The sequence below is a fragment of the Lycium barbarum genome, chromosome 6 (genome assembly GCF_019175385.1).
Source record: "Lycium barbarum isolate Lr01 chromosome 6, ASM1917538v2, whole genome shotgun sequence".
NCBI classification, from domain to species: domain Eukaryota; kingdom Viridiplantae; phylum Streptophyta; class Magnoliopsida; order Solanales; family Solanaceae; genus Lycium; species Lycium barbarum.
Window position 1 is genome coordinate 20,892,430 of NC_083342.1, and position 24,674 is coordinate 20,917,103.

Below are 24,674 nucleotides of genomic sequence, written 5' to 3' on the forward strand. Positions count from 1 at the left end.
TTTCATTCTTCTTTATTATATAATCTTTTTTTCATTTTTTTTTTAGATTTTAAATAAGGAGAAATTTGATAGCATTAATATTTGTTCTCTGTTGAAAGGAAAAAAAAGTTAAACTTATATACACATTAAATATACAAAGTTAAAATTGTATTTTTGTGCTATATTCATTTGCAGGTAAGGAGATCAAATTTTCTTGATTATTTTTCTTTGTTTACATGGGTTTTAAGGAAAAATACCACATTTATTAATTTATTAGGGTTGAACAGATATCTATAAAAACTATTGTTTTAAATTTTATAATATGTATCTATTATATAGTTAATTTATTGATACTTTTATCCCGTGCGAAGCGCGGATAAGTTACCTATTTTACAATAAAGGAGGGAGAAAATTTACTATATTTACATTGCCCCCTGAAGGTTGTTCCCCTGGTGGAAGGGCATTTAATGCTCAATTAGGAGGTAAAAGCGGTGACTGCATGCAAGAACTGAGTGCACTCCTGGGGATGCACAGCAATGCTCTTTCTTAAAGGCTCACACAACTACAGCAGAATTTGACAGGATTAACTATACATTATTTGATCTTTACAAATTCTTTACTGAAGTAATTGATAACCCTTCCAAATATGGTAAGTACTACTTTCTTTATATCCAAGACATTGAATATTATGTTCACATTTCCACCTGTTCGACACAGTTTTTGAGTAAAATATAAGCCTTTACTCTCAATTCGTTCTCAAAAATAATGACACCATTGCTATTTAGCAAGATAATTTATTTTTCTTTCTCTACAATAATTTTTTGGACATTTTTTTAAACATAAACCTTTACTAGGTACTATTAATAAACTTTGATATATAATGTTTTTTTTTTTTTTTGAATTTAGTACTTTTTATGTAGTAATTTCAAAGTGGGGAAATCTACATGGTGTAACTAATATTTACTAGGTATTTATCATTAGTAGCTATAGTTTAAAATAATTACAATACACAGCTAACTTTGTATAGCTATTTACAATTCACATCCTCTGCTCTCAAACGTGGTTCCTTTGCTTTTAGCTTTCAAACGTAGGAAGAATCTTCAAACGTTTTAGTCTCAATTGCTTTTTTGTTACATCCCGTATTTTTGTATATTAAATTGCGCCGTGAGTAGTGGACATAAAGTCGCAAAACAAGGCTATCTTTGAGGTTATAAGTGATTATACTATATTTACCAAATGATAAGTAATTGTCGTGAAGGTTAGAGGTCAACGAATCGAAGAGTATAAGTTTCATCAATGTAATACCCCGGGCTTTTGGGCTATATTCTTAACCGCACGACGTATGTAAGTAGACTCGAGCCCCAAATAATTATGGTAAATTAAGTATGGTTATTGTTGTTCATGGTGCTGTGAACTTGGGGAAGTAGTACAAACAGGGTAGACGCAGTCCGATTCATGATACAAGTTTGTGGTTTGATATACATGATATACCAAGTACATTCTTAGCCTAACGAGAGACGTTATCACTATTATCTGTTGAACCGCTAAACAAATTGCGAGGTCGGACTGGCAACAAAGCAAACAAGGTATGTAATGTGTTCGTTTCCCTTTTTCTTTGGCACGAATCCAACTAGAACATGAACACGAGCGTTCCATAACAATTCATTCCATTCCAATGCTTTGTACTTCAAATTTTAATGCCTTAATTATCTGATTGATTCTGGTTATGATAAATTACCTTCACTAAATGGTTTCTTGATGCTGATATGAGTTTTCATAACGTTATTCGGAGGTTATCGACCTTACGTCACTCCGAAAGGCCCAGATGTCATTTCTATTAGTTCCTCATGCATTGTATATATATATATATGTATTCATTATTTTACTACACCGCGCCACACTATAGTCGGCCGGGCAGGCACGTAGATGTGCACACCACTGCAGTAGGCATGTTACGATGATGATACTCCCCGGACATGGGTTAAGGACGATATGATGATGATGATGTACTATATGTATATACTTGCATATGATTTTTAAACTCATGCATTGCATATTGCACGTTCTCAGATGGCTCAGGTTACTTCTATTCTTTTATATCTATGTCTTACTTATGTTATTATTTCCTGCCTTACATACTCAGTAATTTCATCCGTATTGACGTCCCATTGCATAGGGCGCTGCATTTCGTACTGCAGGTCCTGACAGGCAGTTGGAGGACCATCTGATTAGGCTTGCACAGTTCAACGGATAGTTTGCAAGCTCTATTTGTTCTAGACTTGCTCGATTTTGGTACGCTACGATATACATGATTTATCTATATCTTTTGTGTATGGCGAGGACCTGTCCCGACCGCTATGTTACGTTTATGCTTACTCTTAGAGGCTCATAGACAGGTGTTATATGTATAGATGTTATATGCGGCCTTGTCGGCCTTAGTTAGGTACTGGTACTGTTGTTGTGGCCTTGTCGGTCGTGTGATCTTTTGTAGATATTAGTAGCGGCCTAGTCGGCTTGCGTGTATATATATAAATGACTGTGTTGGGCCCTTTCTGTATGCAGGTAATCCCTTTACGTTACACATATGTCATATGGTTCTTCGTAGTTGTTATAAGTTGAGTATGTTGAATGTACACTAGGTGGTACTCGACCGGTAAATCCGAGTGCCCGTCATGCCCCTCGATTTGAGATGTGACAAAGTGGTATCAGAGCAGGTCTGTCCTAGGGATATCTATGAGCCGTGTCTAGTAGAGTCTTGTTTATGGGTGTGTAGCGTGCCACACGTATAAGTAGGAGGCTACGAGGCATTTAGGGTTGTTTCCTTTCTTTCTTGATCTAGATCGTGCGATAGAGCTGAGTTACAAGAAGTCCCTTTCTAATCTTCCTTACACCATATGTTGATCCCTGCGACTAAGATACGAACTACTAGTCAGACGTTCGACGAGGGGATGTGGAAGGAATGAAGTCATAAGGACTCAGTCTGAACTCATGTTTATGGTAAAAAAAAATGTAAAGCCTTCATCAGACCACACGTGCACGAGATGTGCAAGCATGAAGTCAGAACATCAGAATGTGAGCATTTACCGCATTTGTGTGGGGGAGAAAAAGGGTTAGGAGGACATCAGAAGGAAAGGTAAGAAGTTTGAAAGGCAAAGAAGTAAGGTGGAGAAGGCATGAGCTACTGAGAGAGGAAGATTTGTAAGTAGCTAATGCTCAGACGAAGCAACGCGAGTGGTACAGTTACACTTCCAACAGTGGTAAGAGCATAGTTAGAGTACTCATTTCAGTTACGACCTCTGGACTTCAATGAATGCGGCTTTCAGAAGGAATGGGATTTCAGAATCTAGTATGGGTTATAGAAATCATTTGCATTGGGGTCAGTGGTTGGATTGAATGGTATTGCCGAGGAACATGTCCCTCCTTAGGTGGTGTATATGCATAGCATGTTTAAGTATGGTATAGTCAGGCACGACTACTGAAGCATTAAGCTAAACAGAGGGCTAAATAGTTGAATCTTTGTTCATGGGATGCGCACTCGCCTCGATATGATTTGTGCTACCAGTAAAAGAGAGGAATTAAACAACCAAAGGGCAAGCTTGGCTAAGGAGAAGAGAAGCTAGAAACGAAAGGACGTGTTGTTGGGATTTTACAGAACAAGATAAGATGGTAAAGTTAGCAGAGGCGGGTAGAATAAGTGAAGTGTAAGGAATAGCTATAGGAAGTGAGTGAATGTCGTAAGATAGGCGTGCCGGTGCGACAAGACTCATGGTCAAATAAAAGAAAAGGGTAAGAGGAGGCAAGTGTCGGGAGTACAAGGGATGCAAGTCACGAGGCTATGCCTTCATTAGGAAAAGTGAACTGGCCACTCAGGTAGGAGTTATAAGCAGACCGACTTAGCACCCCGACTTAGGAGATACCAATTGTTACACCTCGGAAAAGTCCCCGTACATGTACAAGGAATAGACCAACGAAGGGTATGGGTGTGTGTGTGTGGCGTTATACTAAGTAAGGGGGTGGTGATTCATGAATTTTGGAAATAAGAAAGTTGCGGAATTTGTTTTTAGCCCAGTGGTCGTAAATGGCACTATACGGCCCGTAAAGTGATTTACGGACCGTATAGTGCAATCGTCCTCCAGCTTGTCAAAAATCTCAACCTTCTGTAAATTGTGAAAATGGTTAAATACGACTTGGAGGACGGCCCGTAAACTGGTTTACGGACCGTAAACCTCGGTCGTAAAGTGCCATGTCCCTTAGCCAAACTTTCTGTTTTTGAAATGTTTAAAAACGATCGCGGAGGACGGACCGTAAAACATAATACGGTCCGTAAACTGCGATATACGACCACTGTTCATCCCGACAATTTTTCATTAAAGACCAGATTTTGAATTAATAAAAGGGACCAAGGCTTCATTTTATTTCATTATGCATCTACACCATTCAAGAACACTCTAGAATTCTCTAAACACTTCATCCATAGAAATTCAAGGAGAATCAAAGGAAACCCAAGGCCATCAACACCAAATCCATGCAACAAGAGTATGAAATGCTAGTAAAGGCCATCTACCTCAAGAAAACTCAAGAAAGGTGAAGTAGGGTTTTGTCCAATAGAAGCATTGCTACTCAAGACTTATTCAACCATCAACTAAGGTAAGTTTCATGACTTTGGTATGTTGTTTAAGGTGTTGGAAGGCTAAGATGCTTGAGATAGAGAAATAACATGGGAAATGGGTTTTGAAAGAAAGTGTAGTGTCACAATTGAGTGGTAGTTGGATGGAAATCATGAAAGTTGATATGATATGATTATGAATACATTATAAATGATGGTTAGACTACGAAATAAGTGTGATGTGCGAGAAATGTGACGATTAGCTAAAACCATAAAATGTGGGGAAATTGGAGGAAAATGGTAGATTTTGTGTAAGGTATATAAATGATGAATGTTGCTTGTGATATTATGAGTATTGTTGTAAATGTTTGGGAGTTGAAATAGAACGGGGGAGAAGTGGTAAAAACAAAGGAAACGCCGCCCAATTGTTTCTATAGGTAACGACGCGTTTTCATAATCGATTAACTAATATTAGTCCAAATTCTCTCGTGAAGGTAACGATGCGATATCAAAGGAGGACAAGTGAATGACATCTTAGATAAACGACGAAGGTATGTTGAGGCTCGTCCCCTTCTTTCAAAGGCATGAATCTTATGTTATGATTTCATAAATTCTTTCATGACCTCTTTGCTTCCAATAAAGTTAGAGTTCTATGATTCCAACGCATAATTCCTTTCTTGATAACCCGTAAATGTCTTCCAAACACCTGTAACCTTCCAAGCAATAGTTTGCAATTTTGTAAGCTCTTATGACGACAATGATGAACATATTTTATCACAACGCCAATGATGCCAAATATGAAAGTATTTTTCTATGATGACTACGATGAGAATGATTTCACGCTAAAGGTTCCAAATCATGATTTCAATGATGATGTAAGAATGTTGAGCTGTTTCTTAATTCCTCAATTTTATTCACAGAGGATGACTATTTTAAGACTCCAAAGTATATGAGCTGACACCTTGCGAGATTTATGATTTAATTCTATGTTCTCCTAATGTCACTCTTTATTTATAGCCTCGCCTTATAATAGTTGTTCCTTCAAGGTGAGGCAAAGCTATGATGAGTATTCCATAATATAATCGGAGGCTATCGACCTTACGTCACTCCGGTAGAAACATGACTTTCCTTGGGCTCTCATGTATGCCATGTATGCTATATGAGTATATATATATATATATATATAAGTATGTTTTTAGGGGACATGGGGAAGGTGAGGCGCTATAGACGCATAGCTACCTGTACAACTGGCATATCATGATTCCATCCCGGACGCAGGATGCCCGGACGCGGGATATATGGGTTATGGATCGGGTCGTACGTTCCACGACACTAACTTATTATATTTATGGATCGGTCTGTACGTTCCTCGGCACTAACATATGATAACATATGGATCGGGCTGCGCGTTCCGCAGCAATTTACTATATGATGCTTTATGAGTATGCATGCATGGATCCGCCTTAAGAGGCAGGCAGTTATCGATTATCTCCTTGTACTTACTTTACTTTCTTATTCTTACTTTATTTCTTGATGTATGCCTTACATACTCAGTACAATGCTCGTACTGACATCCTTTTCTTTGGATGCTGTGTTCATGCCCACAGGTAGACGGGAAAGCGGTCCAGACTGATAGGAGTCACTAGCCGGGCTGAAGAGCACTCCATCTTCCGGAGGTGCTAATTGGTTGTTCCTTTTTGTGTATATATTCGTATGTCACTCAATAGAGGCTCGTAGATGCTCGATGTGGGTTGTGTGGCTCCGCAACGTGGGTAGTACGCATGTGTATAAGTATATTGAAATATGTTTTTGTATCAACGCGTTATATTTTTGTAATGAAAAAGCAAATCTTCTTTTTAAAGTTAACCGGAAATAGATGAATGATTGTTAAATGGGTTAGGTAAATGATAGCACGAGCGGTGCTCGGTGGTTAGCCCCGGGTACCCGTCGCGGCCCCTAGCCGGGTCGTGACACCAATAGTGTTAAGTTAATTGAATATGAGTTAGGATCTCGGGAGACTTCGGTAGTAATGGGCATTGCAACATTTTTCAGTAAGCAATTAGGCAGTGAAAGGGGCGTACGATAGAAGAGCGACCCTTGAACGTCAATAAGGACGATCACCCTAAGACACGTATCGTGAGTAGAAATTAAGTTCATTAAGATCAAGACCGCTAATTGCAAATAAGTGGCACCCTATGCGCGTAAATGATTCAGTTGTTCCCAATAAGTGAAGGTTAAAGTTAGGCGAACGATAAGTATCAGATGTATGAAGAATTGGTAAAAGCGTAAAGGTAGCAATGTGACGCTACAGGGATAGAATATTTGGGCATGAGATATTAGCTCTTCTCCCAAGGAGGGAGATAATGTTATGAAGCATCGAGATGAGATTATAGGAATGCTTAATAGCATAATGGCAATAAGAATTGCAGCTAAAGGTGAGAACGGATGAGTTAGTAGTAGTTTAAGCCCTACTAATGTGCCACGGCTTTAGAACGATAACTAAGTGCGAGCGCTAGGAAGGAGATGGTTGTAAACTTGGCAGGGATACTGATCGATAGTAAGTACAGTTAGGCATTGAGAACTTGAGGATTTATGAACAATAAGCGAAGCCGGAGAGATAAGGCTTAAGAGGAGTTATTTGGAAATTAAGGTTTAGAGGATAGCTTGACCCAAATAATCAATAATTAACTTGTGAAGGGCATAGGTGTAGCAAGACAAGAGGTCATAGACAAGTCATTAGGCTATATAGAATCACGTATGGGATTCAAGTTTATGCAAAATTCAGGTTATAACCCGCAGAGAATACTACAGTAAGGTGACGACAAATAAAGTTCAGTATACATACTTTGAAATATAAAAAGGGACCGTTGAGCTTAAAATACAAGGCAAGTATTTTGAAGTTATATTTAAAGATAGCGCTATTAGAGTAAGTCATGGGGCGCAAGTCATCAAGGGTGACTACGGACAGTTCAACATCACCCAAGTTTTTCACAAGGACACATGGCCATATGAGTTCGCAACTTATAATGAATAAAAGGGTCCTTTCTGGGTATAGTTGGTAGGAAAAGCTGGCTAAGAGATAAGGGAGGAGAGTTCGCCCCAATTGTAGTGATCTAAGAAGGGATTATAGAAAAGTAGTCCTGTAACATTGATTTGTCAGCATTTTGCATATAACCAATGAGAAGGTATGCTAATAACTCATCTATTGTGGCCATCGAACGAATAATTTGGATTAAGATTAATGCTCGGATTATGAATGTAGTAGGTTCCAAGATACGTGGGAACTGAGGTAATTAATGCATTTGTGTTGTGAGTGTTAAACAAACGATGAGAAGAGATTGTTATGCTTGGAAGCAGTTGAGGAATCACGAAAGGTGAATACGCAACCCATGATCTAGAGCTAGCAATAGTTGTATATGCATGCGAGATATAGAGTCACTACTGAGATAGTGCTCACATGGACATCTTTATCGGTTATAAAGGTATTTTGTGTAGCCTTAAGTATAAGGAATGGAATCGTGAAACAGAGGAGAGGACTCGAGTTACTAACGGATTACGATATTGATATACTATACTGTCTGAACAAGGCTAATGTAAAAGTTAACATCCTCAATTGTAGATGCACGAGCAACCTAGCATATTCAGACCGAAAGGAGAAAGTTAGCCCAAGCAGCTAACCAGTTGGGTCGTGGCGGAACTATGATATCAAACTATGGCAAAGGTACATTAATCCTATTATTCTATTCATCCAACATAAACCAAGATGTACCATGGCACCGAGGAAATAAATCCTATAGGTAGTCATTCGAAGATCGTTATCGGTATATAGCCCCTACTTAAGATGAATTGTATGGTTGGCGTGATAGTTAAAGGGATGTAGAGTATAAGCGGAACCCATCATGTAGTCAGATAATATTGCGCCTTAAGGGGTAGATGAGTTCAGAGTCTCTCTAATGTATTCTAGATCATCATTAAAGGTAAATTGTATCAATGACATTAGGTAGCCATTCTGGACTTATTGTTCTCAACTTAAGATGAAACGTGTTGATAGTATTCAGATCATCATTATTAGGTTGTAGAACGTCCTTCAAGATAAATTATATCAGCATAGATGAATGTAATTTTCATGTAATGACCCTCCCAGTCATTATGGGAAATATAGAATCACCCTACCAAATAGAACCTTCCCAAGGGTAGAACGAGCTAATATAAACTCGATTGTATAAGTCTAAGAACTGAAAACTTGACTTGTTTGTGATTGTTGTTTGATTATGTTGAGTCCATCAGGGGGTAACGTAGGAAATTAGAACTCTGTTGGGAATTCCGAGGTCACGAATGAGTTCGTATGGTGTTTTTATGTCTATATGCATGTTTTATTTGTGTTTGTGAGGCCTCGGATGAAATGTTGGTAGTGGAGTTGAAAAACTGTGAAATTAGCGAGCTCACTGGTTCAGTGGTACCGTTGCGGCAGAAGTATTACCGCTATGGCTGGACCGTTGTAGCGGCCAGCTTCTCGCCGCAGCGGTCAGTTGGATTTTGTTGTGTCCACTGTGGTGGGCACTGGACCACTATGACACTGTCGCTATAGCGGGACCAGGCCATCCATGGTGGAGGTCAGGCTTAGTGTGGTCCGTTATAGCGGGCACTTGGTTGCTATAGCGAGACCGCTACAGCGGTCGACGGGAACAGAATGTCGGCTTTTAAACACTTAGTTCTGAATTCTTTATTCATAAAACTCCAAAACAGTTCCTATAAGCACCTAGGGTGAATTTCTAAGCTAGGGAAAGAATAACCTTAAAAGGTAAGTCTTAACCATTCCTTCCATCATTACATTATCATCTTCATGATTATCATCCCTTTTATGGGTCTCCAATGGTGAATTAGAAATAGTAACCCTAGAACCTAATAGACCTTCTATAGTTGATGGGTTATGATTGTTATCACGTGTTTATCATCTAATGGCATGGGTTATCATCTTTTAACCAAGAATTGAACTGGTAGAGTCAAGAACTAAGTGAATTGAGACTTAGGGTTTCATAAAAATGGTAGCTTAACCATGGAAACTGCTTGTAATAGATGTTTTGATTGAATAGCCTTATAAATTGATAATTGGTGGTTGCTAAGGCAAATGTTAGGTTGATTTACACCTAGAAATCATTCACCCATTGGAATGGGGCTAAAGGGAAGGGTGTTATTGAATTGATTTTGTGACGTAATTATGACTTATTGAGCATTCTAATTGCTAGACTTTGAGCGTTACGAGGCTTTACAGAAGGGAAAGGCTGTAGCGGAGTAATCTATATTGTTCCAGCTCTACATCTGACGTAGGTTACGGTCTACTTGAGTTAGACTTTGATTAGTCGATTATATGTATTGTGAAATTGATAGGAGAAAACATGTCTAGTCTTCAAAAATGATTGTGTGTGGTTGAACTTTCTATATGCTATTGACTGAGTGATTATTTTGGCTTCGTGCCACTAGTCATTGTGTTGGAACCTACAGGTTGATGGTGTTGTGATGAGAAGTTAATATGATCTTCTTGGTGGAAGTGAGATACAAATGATAATTTGATTATTGAAAATAATGTGAAACTATATATGGCTATATATACATATATAAAAAGGCTCATTTGACCGGGGGTGAGGATAAGGCCTAGATATGAACATGCACATTTGACCGAGGGTGAGGATGTGCCCTAGTTGTGAGCTCAGGTCCGAGGAGTGAATCCGGAACGAGTGGTACATGGACATCATGGGTCCCCTGCAAGTCATGACTACTGAGCAATGACATCGGTTAGCATGTGTGTACAACGTGTATTTTGTTGTTGTTGGTAGACTATTTCTGTTGTTGCTCCCGTTGATTTGACTCTTGATATCATTGGGTGACTTGATTATTAATATCCTTGGTTGTCTTGTTGATTAGGTTAATTGATTTCGTGTTGTTGACTGGCTTGTCTATTTTATTGATTTTATGATGTATGCATGATACTAATCTTAGTTGGCTTATGATATCTACCGGTACATGTTGACACCTAATTTTGGCTCGACGTGCTTAAAATTAACGTTTTTTGGGGCCCTGATTCGTTAAAGAACGCGAAATACATTTTTTACACATTTTTAACAATTTATTGATGATTATCCTTATTTTAGGAATTTTATCAATTTATTGTCATTTTCCAAGAATCATTATTTTGCACATGTACAGCGTAATACTACTATTTTTGTGCAATTAATAATTATTTCTTAATTTTATAGCAATACATTTTCATATCTTATACATTAATATTTCATGTTTTATACTTACATTATTATTTATATATGTATTAGTTAACTATATTTTAGTACAGTCCGTCAGTGCAAAGAAAATTGGAGCAATTAATTTTTAAACGCAGAGCAAAAATTCGAACAAGTCAAGGTCTCGTCACCTTTTTTTTAAAAAAAGGTGACATTTGAGGTGATAGGTTGGGTTCTTGATCCATTGATTAATAAAATTTTATACATTGGTTAAAATGGTGAAATCCCCATTGGACAATAACCCAAAGATTAAAATAAGCATTGAGGAGACAAAGGGGGTGTTCATTGATATTATAAGAAAAGGTGGGGGTTAAATTTTATTTTTTCATCCTTTATCTTCTACACATATTTACACACACACAACACTTGCAGATTTCATTTTTTTTCAAAACCCAAAACATTTTGTCTCCACTTTCAGTCACTCCACCGCCACCGCCGCCACCATGCCGGAGCTCCGAGCTCCGGCGACGCCCCGCCCACCTTCAGCGTGCACACCAGCCCGCACACCACCACTCCGCGACCCCACTGCCCCACTTCGTCTCCCTCTCTCTCCTCCCATCGCCACCGCTGCTCCGACCGCCGCCCACCACCACGAAACCACCATAACCCCCCAACAACACCAACGAACAACCTCATAGATTCTTCTTTCAATTCATTTTACTATTTTGTTTGCTCTACGTTTTCATATTTCATCTACTGCACACACATTCTTTAGTCATTGTTCATGCTCTATGCATTTTAATTTTTTAACACTTGCACATTACAAGCACATTTATCATTTACACTTTACATAATTTATACAGATCAGATTTTTTAGTTCATTTTGATTAATTTTTTCGTTCCCTTCCTCCTTTGGTTCATCCCTTTAATTTGTTTCAAGCTTTCTCATCTTATCCTCTCTTTGATCTCAAGCAAAAATAAATTTTTCACCTTCTCATTTATTCACAGACAACAACCAGCCCAACTCTTTCCACTCTCAAGCCCTCCTCTTTAGTTTTATCTCACATAGCCAGATTCATACATATACTTTTTTTTAGAACAAAAAATAGTAAGAAGAGGAGGGAAACATCTTTGGGCATCAGATTGTGTATTTTGTTTCTTTCTCAATGATGTGGCTGGTTTGAACCAAAAAAATTATGACATTTTGGCCGATGAAGAAATTTCCGTTGATTTCCAAGGCCTCCCATGTACAAAAGACGGGTTTTTATTTTAAGTTTATTCATTATTTCTTTAATTTATTCGATTGTTATTTATTCTCTTACTAACACTTTTACTAAGTGTTTATACAGGTACCCGGAGATACATCCCGGAGACGACACTCGGAAGGAACCCGAGGATTTCATCGAATCACTGTTTGTATTTACTTTTCGCATTCTTTTTATATAACTGTACAAAATATAAACTCATAGTATAGTGAAAACTTTATTTTTTGAATGACGGGTTGATATATTTATTTACTTGTCACTTTGTTTGTTAAACTTAAAATTATCATTCGCTTTAGGCAAGACTTAGGCCGTCTAAATTATGTGTGGTCAAATTGGTTCGATGGTCTTGTTTATTTCTACTTATTTTATTTTCTTCAAAGATCTGTTGCTAGCTTTATTGTCTTTTTATGTGTTTCATAGCTGGAAGTAGATGAAAACAAATATTTTTGTGGGATTCGTGATTCTTTCTTGTTTAGAACAATTTGACTTAATTTAGCTATACTTAGTTGGATCAGCTGGTTGAATTAAGGGAATAGTTTTGTAACAAAGAGTCCTTGCATTTTAGCAGTCATTTAGTAAATTGACTTGTTTTAAATATTTTGTTAAATAAATTCACACTTTTGACGATTAGGCAAAAATACTAGTCCATCCTTTAATTTAGATTTCTTATACACTCTTAATACAACTTACATTTTATATTGTTTCGTGTACACTAATGCATTTTTTGATTAAGTTAAATTCACATTTTAACGCTAGACAAATATTAAGTCGTCCATTTACAAATCTTTTATTTTTTAGAGGCATTACACATTTTCACTTATTTTTTATCCACAATTCCTTATACTTATTTTTTACCAATACTTTCTATAATTATTTTATTCCTTATTCTTTTGATAGGATATTCATTAAACAAACACTCTTTTTTTAACTAAACGGTAGAAACAAGTCAAATAAACTTCACTTTTCTGAATAATTTCGTTATATAAAATCTTTACACCAATGAATATTCGTAAATTATTTTTTACATTCTTTATGCACTAATATACCTGGTTATACAATTCTTTATACATTTTAGGTTTGACGTACACTCTTTTACACTTGAAATATGTTCTTTATAGTTTAATATACATACATTCTTTTAATATACATAGACGCACATTACATGGACGCACATTCTTTATATCTTTGATATATTTATTTTTTACATAGTCTCACATTTTTTTATATATTCTTAATATAGTTACACATTCTTTACACTAACGTATATATACACTCTTTGTACTAACATATATACTTCTATACTTACGAGGTACATTCTCTTTATACTCTTTTATATATTCTTTTTTATTATTATACATTCTTTATGAATACTTGATACTTGACATAAAATATATTTTTTATACACCGTATATACTTAGTATATTATCACCTAATGTAGCTTTTTTATGAATTCATAACATTTTGAAAACAAGTAATAATAATGATAAACAGATAAATAATCCCCCTCTAATGTTCAGTTAAACTAAGTCTAAGGACTGTCTTAGGGCAGGCTTTGAGGGATGCTTAATACCTTCCCCTCAGGGTAAATAAAACCCTTATCTAGAATCTTATAGGTTTCGTGGATTAAAATGGAGTAGACACACAAGTACGTATAGGTTTCCTGGTTTTCCTAAAAAATAAGGTGGCGACTCTAACCCTTTTAAAACCAGTTAGAAGAACCGGGAAGTTGCAAACTATCTTGGACCCGTTCAAAATAGGGCGTAACAGAATGGCGACTCCACTGGGGATTACCTAGGTTTTGACCTTAACATACTTTGTTTAAGTGAGCACTTGAGGGGATATGTGGTTATTTATTTGTTTTTATTATTATTACTTGTTATGTATATATCGTGAACTGCTACAATATTATCTTTGAAAGAACACGAGCCAAAGCCAAACTTGTGTTCCTTATTTGATTGAAGACACTATATGTTACTGTTTTCTTTATACTGTCATCGCACTTTCAATTGAGTCTTTGGCCGTACACACACACACATTGTGCACGCGAGTTGTGCTTTGCACTCCTCCGAACCTTCTTCAAACTCTTTAGTTTCAGAGATTGGTGGGCTAGTCTTACTACTTGTCATCTCGCAGTTGTCCGAATATTCTTTATCAGCTTAGGTAAATCTACTCTTAGAATTCTTAGGCCGTTGTATGTATAATTTTGATCACTACTCTAGCCGGATTAATTTCATTCTTTATTTGTCACACATTCTTATTTGATACATGCTCTTTACATAGTACACATTCTTTATTTGTTTCACATACTGTATTTATTAGACATTCTTTAGTTGTATATATATACTAGACATACCTTCTTCCGCCTCGTCTGCTTTTATTAGACAATTTTTGTTGACTTGTGTTGAGCTTGGAACCTTTCCAACCCTCACACCCATTTTTTGGTCTGTACGACCACCGTCACAGTCACATTATTTTTCATACCCATTTTCGGTCTTTGTACCATTGTTTTGACTTTACCATTCTTTTTTTTAATACAAGACGGCCTTGTACATTCTTCCCCTCTCCGGAACACACTTTCCAGATGCAAACTCTTGTACGTAACCTCACTTCTTTTCAATACAATCACCAATTCATAGAAATCATACAAATCACATACAACACCGTATCTGCCCGAACTACGTCTGACCTGATTCTTGTCCTGACAAGATACGTAGGCAACCCTACATAAGGGTTCGGTCTCCCCACTGTTTCAAAATAATTCACCGGAATAAAAAACTAGGACAATTATTTTGGAGCAGTTCAAAGACGCTCTCCAAAAAGACTTCTAAGAGCGTCAATCAATCCCTTGAAATCCAAAACCGAACAGCGGCAATACCAGCCTTACCCCAACCATTATCTAGCTTTGGTCCCAAATTCTGGGATATAAGCTTTTCTTCTTCTAAGCATCGCAAGCCATGGAACTTTGGCTTGTCGGTTTTTTTTTTTCAACCCAAGGGTTCAACACATGTAAATTCTTCCCCCTCAACTATACAATAATCATGCCAACTGAAAAGGAGTAATGTCAAAGCTCCGTAAATAATTTGGTACGCAATCATTACAATCTTACCGATGGATGCGGAGTATTTTTAGAAACTCCGTAAAGGTCGGCATCCCCTCTTATCACCTTGCCAGCAAACACAGATTGTTTTTAAAGCTCCGCTGACGTTGACATTTCCTCATAGCCAACCATGCCAATGGATGCAGAGTAGTGTCAAAGCTCTGGTAACGTCCAATCTTTTCCTCCATCACAATCTTGTCAATGTACTGGAGTAATGTCAAGGCTCCATCTACAGTTGACCTCCTTCTTCTCGGCTGCCTGTTAGAGTATTTTCAATGCTCTGGCTGCGATCGGCTCATTTTTTCTGACCGCCTACCATAGTACTGTCCAAGCTCTGAGCCTATGATTGGTCCCTTCTTGGATAATTTTCAAAAGCCCCGTGCCTGCGATGGACACACCCTTCTGCCATTTGTCGGAGTACCTGCAAAACTCTGCCTTCAATCGGCACCTCTTTTCTTACCTCTCTGAACGAACTACGCGCACCTGATTCTCATAAAAAAATGAGATACGTAGGAAACCCTTCTCGGGTTCGGTACCCCTTATTCAAAAAATACAAAAAAAATAAATAAATTTTAGATTCATGTCTTTGACTTGATTGGTACCAACACAGTTAGGAATGTGCATAGGAAAGAAACTAGTAACAATCGATAGAATGGAGAGGACTGACTTCGTGGTAAACCATAGATTCTTTTGGTACCTCTCATTCACACTTTAAGTGACACTTGAAAAATTCTCTTGCATACTCGTAAGACAAGAATAAAACCAACCTCATTGTTTCATGTGCATTGTGTGGTGAGCTTTAGATAATGTTCAATTGCATTTGCATTGTGATCTAGAACTTGTCCTGAATGTTTGTTGAGGCGAAATTATGAGTAACACTTGGTATAGGAAAGGATCGTAGGCCTTCTTTGACCCGTTTGAGCCTTTCTAGCCTACCAAATGACGTTATCCCTAGCATTCCCCCTTTGAGCCTAAAGCCTTTTCTTTGACAACCACATCATAAGACTATATACCATTTCTGAGTGCTTACACGCACTATTCCTCTCTTGGCCCAACCTCCCTGAGCGCACTAGAAATGTGCAACCGTGGATAAGAGATCCAAGCTGAAGCTTCCAAAAAAAAAAAAACGATTCAACAGTCTGAGGAAAACAAAGACGAAGAACGACCTCCAAAGCAAGAAGGAGGCCAACAAAAAAAAAATCATCAGACATCATTCAGGATCTCGGGCATACAACCCGTCATTCATCTTTATTTTTCACATTCCGGCATACAACCCGGAATTAACATCAGGACTTCGGGCATACAACCCAGGTCAATTCTCTTAATCCCCACAGAATCTCGGGCATACAACCCCGAACTCCAAAAAAAAAAAAAAAAAAAAAAAAGGGCTCCAACTTGCAAAAGAAGTCGCACAAGTACAAAAGAAAGGGACAACAAAACGAAGCAGATCAGCGTCAGAGCACACAAATACCAAGCACAGACATAGTGCAACGCTCAGGGAAGGATTAGTCACTCCTTACCCAAATAATATCCTACCATTTTCCCAAGCCTACAATACACACCCGTAACAAGCCCTATGTGATCCTGTGCGAAGGGTTCTCACATTAGTGGATACATACATGACGGCCAAGCCTATGGTATCACAATTGCATGCATTGAACATCCTTCTGAGTGTGAGTGTACTTCTCTAGATGTCCCAAAGTAAAAAAAAAAAATACTGAATATGTGTGAAAAAGGGACTTTCTTTCTAGTGAGGGCACTTGAAATATGAGGATAGGTATAGTTCAAAACCTTTACTTGAATCAAGACGAACAAATCTTGTCGATACTTAAGTATGTTTGAGGTACCACTTGAAGCTGTAGAACTATCACGAAGTCAATCTCGGTTCGCTGGGAAGAAATTGATAGAATTCTTATGCGCAAAACTAATTGTTGGTACCAACTGAAGTCAAGACGTGATTCTCTCCTCACTTCTTCATTTTGCAATATTCTTTACAACAAAAACAACAGAAAATGCATCAAAAAAAAAAAAAGGCGCCCACCTTCTAATGCGGGTATTTTAAAATTTCAGTTCAGGCACCCACCTCATAATGCGGGTATTTTAATTTCAGTCAGGCGCCCACCTTCTAATGCGGGTATTTTAAATTTCAGTTCAGGCACCCACCTTCTAATGCGGGTATTTTAAATTTCAGTTCAGGCGCCCACCGTCTAATGCGGGTATTTCACTTCTAGTTCAGGCACCCACCTCCTAATGCGGGTATTTTGATTTCAGTTCAGGCGCCCACCACATAATGCGGGTATTTTAAATTTCAGTTCAGGCAGCCACCTTCTAATGCGGGTATTTTAATTTCAGTTCAGGCGCCCACCTTCTAATGCGGGTATTTTAAATTTCAGTTCAGGCACCCACCTTCTAATGCGGGTATTTTAATTTCAGTCAAGGCACCCACCTTCTAATGCGGGTATTTTAATTTCAGTCAGGCGCCCACCTTCTAATGCGGGTATTTCAATTTCAGTTCAAGCGCCCACCTTCTAATGCGGGTATTTCAATTTCAGTTCAAGCGCCCACCTTCTAATGCGGGTATTTTAATTTTAGTTCAGGCGCCCACCTTCTAATGCGGGTATTTTAAATTCCAGTTCAGGCGCCCACCTTCTAATGCGGGTATTTCAATTTCAGTTCAGGCGCCCACCTTCTAATGTGGGTATTTTAATTTTAGTTCAGACGCCCACCTTCTAATGCGGGTATTTTAAATTCCAGTTCAGGCGCCCACCTTCTAATGCGGGTATTCTAAATTCAGTCAGGCACCCACCTTCTAATGCGGGTATTTTACTTTCAGTTAGGCACCCACCTCCAAATACGGGTATTTCAATTTCACTCCAGGCACCCACCTTTTAATGCGGGTATTCCATTTCAAAGCTCTGGCACACAAAGCAAAGTATGCATCAAGATCTCGGCACAAAACACGAGATTTCATTTCATTTCAAGGCTCCGACACACAAACCGGAGTATGCATCAAGGTCCTTATGCACTATCCAGGACCCCTCTCCTTTTAAAGCTTCGGCACACAACCCGAAGTTTCATCAGGATCCCGACACACAACTTCGTAGTCCATTTCAATCCATGGCTTTGAGTTCGGTCGCCCCTCTAGCAATGAATCATTCTCCTCCCCAACAAGTTTTCCCGAACTACAATCGGTCTGACTCCCATCTCAGGGATATGTAGGTAGCTCAAATTCGAGCACGACCGTCCTTCGTCCTACACTTGCTAGGACCACTCCAACAATACTGGGGCAAAATTTTGATCGGACGATCAAAATTTGCCACAACATCCATTAGTTACCACCTTTCAAACTACATTGACCTGATTCTCGTGATTGACGAGATCTGTAGGAAGCTCTATGCAGAGTTCGGTCACATCGGGGCGAGAATCATTCTTTCCCCAGCAAGTATACAATCTTGCACCATCCCAGCGTCTTGCAGCTCGACACTGGGGCAATTTTGGAAGCGATGACGTGGGTACGCGAATATTTTTCGGCCCTGAACAATCCTTCCCCTTTTATCATTTTTCTTTATATCACAACCCTGCCGACGGATGAAGAGCATTGTCAAAGCTCTATCAACGTCTGGCTTCTTTCTCCGTACATATCCTTTTAGCAATTCTTTGTCGAGCCAAAATAGGCTACACGTCAACGTCTTCGTCCGAAAACTCTTTCATCGTCTCCGGTCGAAGAGGGAAAAGCTGTTGACACCTAATTTTGGCTCGACGTGCTTAAATTTAACGTTTTTTGGGGCCCTGGTTCGTTAAAGAGCGCGAAATACATTTTTTACACATTTTTTTAACAATTTATTGATGATTATCCTTATTTTAGGAATTTTATCAATTTATTGTCATTTTCCAAGAATCATTATTTTGCACATGTACAGCGTAATACTACTATTTTTGTGCAATTAATAATTGTTTCTTAATTTTATAGCAATACATTTTCATATCTTATACATTAATATTTCATGTTTTATACTTACATTATTATTTATATATGTATTAGTTAACTATATTTTAGTACAGTCCGTCAGTGCAAAGAAAATTGGAGCAATTAATTTTTAAACGCAGAGCAAAAATTCGAACAAGTCAAGGTCTCGTCACCTTTTTTTTTTAAAAAAAAGTGACATTTGAGGTGATGGGTTGAGTTCTTGATCCATTGATTAATAAATTTTTATACATTGGTTAAAATGGTGAAATCCCCATTGGACAATAACCCAAGGAATAAAATAAGCATTGAGGAGACAAAGGGGGTGTTCATTGATATTATAAGAAAAGGTGGGGGTTAAATTTTATTTTTTCATCCTTTATCTTCTACACATATTTACACACACACAACACTTGCAGATTTCATTTTTTTTCAAAACCCAAAACATTTTGTCTCCACTTTCAGCCACGCCACCGCCACCGCCGCCACCATGCCGGAGCTCCGAGCTCCGGCGACGCCCCGCCCACCTTCAGCGTGCACACCAGCCCGCACACCACCACTCCGCGACCCCACTGCCCCACTTCGTCTCCCTCTCTCTCCTCCCATCGCCACCGCTGCTCCGACCGCCGCCCACCACCACGAAACCACCATAACCCCCCCAACAACACCAACGAACAACCTCACAGATTCTTCTTTCAATTCATTTTACTATTTTGTTTGCTCTACGTTTTCATATTTCATCTACTGCACACACATTCTTTAGTCATTGTTCATGCTCTATGCATTTTAATTTTTTAACACTTGCACATTACAAGCACATTTATCATTTACACTTTACATAATTTATACAGATCAGATTTTTTAGTTCATTTTGATTAATTTTTTCGTTCCCTTCCTCCTTTGGTTCATCCCTTTAATTTGTTTCAAGCTTTCTCATCTTATCCTCTCTTTGATCTCAAGCAAAAATAAATTTTTCACCTTCTCATTTGTTCACAGACAACAACCAGCCCAACTCTTTCCACTCTCAAGCCCTCCTCTTTAGTTTTATCTCACATAGCCAGATTCATACATATACTTTTTTTAGAACAAAAAATAGTAAGAAGAGGAGGGAAACATCTTTGGGCATCAGATTGTGTATTTTGTTTCTTTCTCAATGATGTGGCTGGTTTGAACCAAAAGAATTATGACATTTTGGCCGATGAAGAAATTTCCGTCGATTTCCAAGGCCTCCCATGTACAAAAGACGGGTTTTTATTTTAAGTTTATTCATTATTTCTTTAATTTATTCGATTGTTATTTATTCTCTTACTAACACTTTTACTAAGTGTTTATACAGGTACCCGGAGATACATCCCGGAGACGACACTCGGAAGGAACCCGAGGATTTCATCGAATCACTGTTTGTATTTACTTTTCGCATTCTTTTTATATAACTGTACAAAATATAAACTCATAGTATAGTGAAAACTTTATTTTTTGAATGACGGGTTGATATATTTATTTACTTGTCACTTTGTTTGTTAAACTTAAAATTATCATTCGCTTTAGGCAAGACTTAGGCCGTCTAAATTATGTGTGGTCAAATTGGTTCGATGGTCTTGTTTATTTCTACTTATTTTATTTTCTTCAAAGATCTGTTGCTAGCTTTATTGTCTTTTTATGTGTTTCATAGCTGGAAGTAGACGAAAACAAATATTTTTGTGGGATTCGTGATTCTTTCTTGTTTAGAACAATTTGACTTAATTTAGCTATACTTAGTTGGATCAGCTGGTTGAATTAAGGGAATAGTTTTGTAACAAAGAGTCCTAGCATTTTAGCAGTCATTTAGTAAATTGACTTGTTTTAAATATTTTGTTAAATAAATTCACACTTTTGACGATTAGGCAAAAATACTAGTCCATCCTTTAATTTGGATTTCTTATACACTCTTAATACATCTTACATTTTATATTGTTTCGTGTACACTAATGCATTTTTTGATTAAGTTAAATTCACATTTTAACGCTAGACAAATATTAAGTCGTCCATTTACAAATCTTTTATTTTTTAGAGGCATTACACATTTTCACTCATTTTTTATCCACAATTCCTTATACTTATTTTTTACCAATACTTTCTATAATTATTTTATTCCTTATTCTTTTGATAGGATATTCATTAAACAAACACTCTTTTTTTAACTAAACGGTAGAAACAAGTCAAATAAACTTCACTTTTCTGAATAATTTCGTTATATAAAATCTTTACACCAATGAATATTCGTAAATTATTTTTTACATTTATGCACTAATATACCTGGTTATACAATTCTTTATACATTTTAGGTTTGACGTACACTCTTTTACACTTGAAATATGTTCTTTATATTTTAATATACATACATTCTTTTAATATACATAGACGCACATTACATGGACGCACATTCTTTATATCCTTGTTATATTTATTTTTTACATAGTCTCACATTTTTTTTATATATTCTTAATATAGTTACACATTCTTTACACTAACGTATATATACACTCTTTGTACTAACAAATATACTTCTATACTTACGAGGTGCATTCTCTTTATACTCTTTTATATATTCTTTTTTATTATTATACATTCTTTATGAATACTTGATACTTGACATAAAATATATTTTTTATACACCGTATATACTTAGTATATTATCACCTATTGTAGCTTTTTTATGAATTCATAACATTTTGAAAACAAGTAATAATAATGATAAACAGATAAATAATCCCCCTCTAATGTTCAGTTAAACTAAGTCTAAGGATTGTCTTCGGGCAGGCTTTGAGGGATGCTTAATACCTTCCCCTCAAGGTAAATAAAACCCTTATCTAGAATCTTATAGGTTTCGTGGATTAAAATGGAGTAGACACACAAGTACATATAGGTTTCCTGGTTTTCCTAAAAAATAAGGTGGCGACTCTAACCCTTTTAAAACCAGTTAGAAGAACCGGGAAGTTGCAAACTATCTTGGACCCGTTCAAAATAGGGCGTAACAGTACATAGTGTTTGTACTGATACTACCTTGCTGTATTCTTTTGAGTGCAAATTTTGATCCAAAGACTGCTACCCGACCTCATATCTAGCGTTGAGGCCGTTTGCTGATAGATTTAGGGTGAGCTTCTATCCATGCCAGGCCGTTCGAAGATCATCTTTCATGATGTCTATTCTATTCCAGACATTGTTGGTTATTTATTTAGACACCTTACATTCCTTAGACATGTTTTGGATTTAGAGTCCTTGTACGGTGACTTTCGTATTTTGGGGTTGTATTAGTTAGGACTTCCGCATTTACTTCATTATTTTATGGCATGACTTAGTTTTGATTTATCTTGTGCATGAATGACTTAATTACTGATTGAAATGGTTAATATAAAAATGGACTTGAATGAGTAGATGGCTTACGAATTGGTTCGCCCACTAGGAGTTAGTGTGGGTGCCAGTCATGACGGGTTGGGTCGTGACATTTCACGAGGGTAAGGTGACTCAAAGACGAGAGTATAAGGTTGGAAGGTGCCGATGAGGATCATATAATAGTATGTGCTAGTTTCATCATGTGTGGAGATTGACAACTCACAAAGTAAAGCTTATTCAGGAGCAATTATGAACACCTCAAGAATAGCCATGAATCATATTTAGATGTGCAACAACAAGATCTAGAATAGCCTCCAGAGCTAGAGTCTGATCACATATCGATGTCACGAAAATGTATTGAGGATCCTTCTCGGATTGTCCCAGTTTAAAACGTACACATTATAGAGGACTTATCGTTAGAAGAGGTTCCAATTTCCATTCTAGACCATCGGGTATGTAAGTGGAGAACAAAGAATGTGGCTTCCAGGAAAGTGTTATGGAAGAACAAGAACACCGAGGAGATGATGTGGGGAACTAAAGAGGAATAAAGTATATATAGCCCCACTTGTTCCAAACCGGAGGTGATACTCGAGTTGAGGAAGCATGACAAAGACAGAAATACTTAGATCCAAAGTAAGTTGTGGTCCTATGATGTTTACATTTGATAAACGATGACTTTGTAAGGTCTTCTAGGTATGTATATGATATTGGTAAGGCCTGCGAAGCACGTAGGTTGGATTTTTTTACTGGTTATACTATATTTACCAAATGATAAGTAAGTGTCATGAAGGTTAGAGGTTAAAATGAATCGAAGAGTATAAGTTTCATCAATGTAATACCCCGAGCTTTCGGGCTATAATCTTAACCGCTCGACCTATGTAAGTAGACTTGAGCCCTAAGAATTATGGTATATTAAGTATGGTTATTGTTGTTCATGGTGTTGTGAACTTGGGGAAGTAGTAGAAACAGGGGAGATGCAGTCTGATTCATGATACAACACGTTCATCTTTTGATATACATGATATACTAAGTATGTTCTTAGCCTAACGAGAGACGTTATCGCTATTATAGGTTGAACCGCTAAATGAATTGCGAGGTCGGACTGACAATAAAGCTAACAGGGTATGTAAGGTGTTCGTTTCCCTTTTTCTTTGGCACGAATCCAACTAGAACATGAACACGAGCATTCCATCACAATTCACTCCATTCCTATGCTTTGTACTTCAAATTTTAATGCCTTAATTATCTGATTGATTCTAGTTATGATAAATTACCTTTACTAAATGGTTTCTTCATGTTGATATGAGTTTCCATAACGTTATTCGGAGGTTATCGACCTTACGTCACTCCGAAAGGCCCATATGTCATTTCTATTAGTTCCTCATGCATTGTATATATATGTATTCATTATTTTACTACACCGCTTCGTGCTATAGTCGGTCGGGTAGGCATGTAGATGTGCACACCACTGCAGTGGGCATGTTACGATGATGATACTCGCCAGACACTGGTTGGGGACGATATGATGATGATGATGTACTATATGTATATACTTGCATATGATTTTTAAACTCATGCATTGCATGTTGTACGTCCTCAAATGGCTCAGGTTACTTCTATTCTTTTATATCTATGTCTTACTTATGTTATTGTTTCCTGCCTTACATACTCAGTACTTTTATCCGTACTGATGTCCTATTGCACAGGGCGCTGCATTTCGTGCTGCAGGTCCTAACAAGCAGTTGGAGGACCATCTGATTAGGCTTGCACAGTTCAGCAGATAGTCTGCAAGCTCCACTTGTTCTGGACTTGCTATGTTCTGGTATGCTACGATATACATGTTTTATCTATATCTTTTGTGTATGGCGGGGCCCTGTCCTGACCGCTATGTTACGTTTATGCTTACTCTTAGTGGCTCACAGACAGGTGTTATATTTATAGATGTTATATGCGGCCTTGTCGGTCTTAGTTTAGTACTGGTACTGTTGTTGTGGCCTTGTCGGCCGTGTGATCTTTTGTAGATATTTGTAGCGGCCTGATTGTCTTGCGTGTATATATAGAAATTACTGTGTTGGGCCCTTTCTACGTGCAGGTGATCCCTTTGTGTTACACATATTTCATATGGTTCTTCGTAGTTGTTATAAGTTGAGTATGTTGA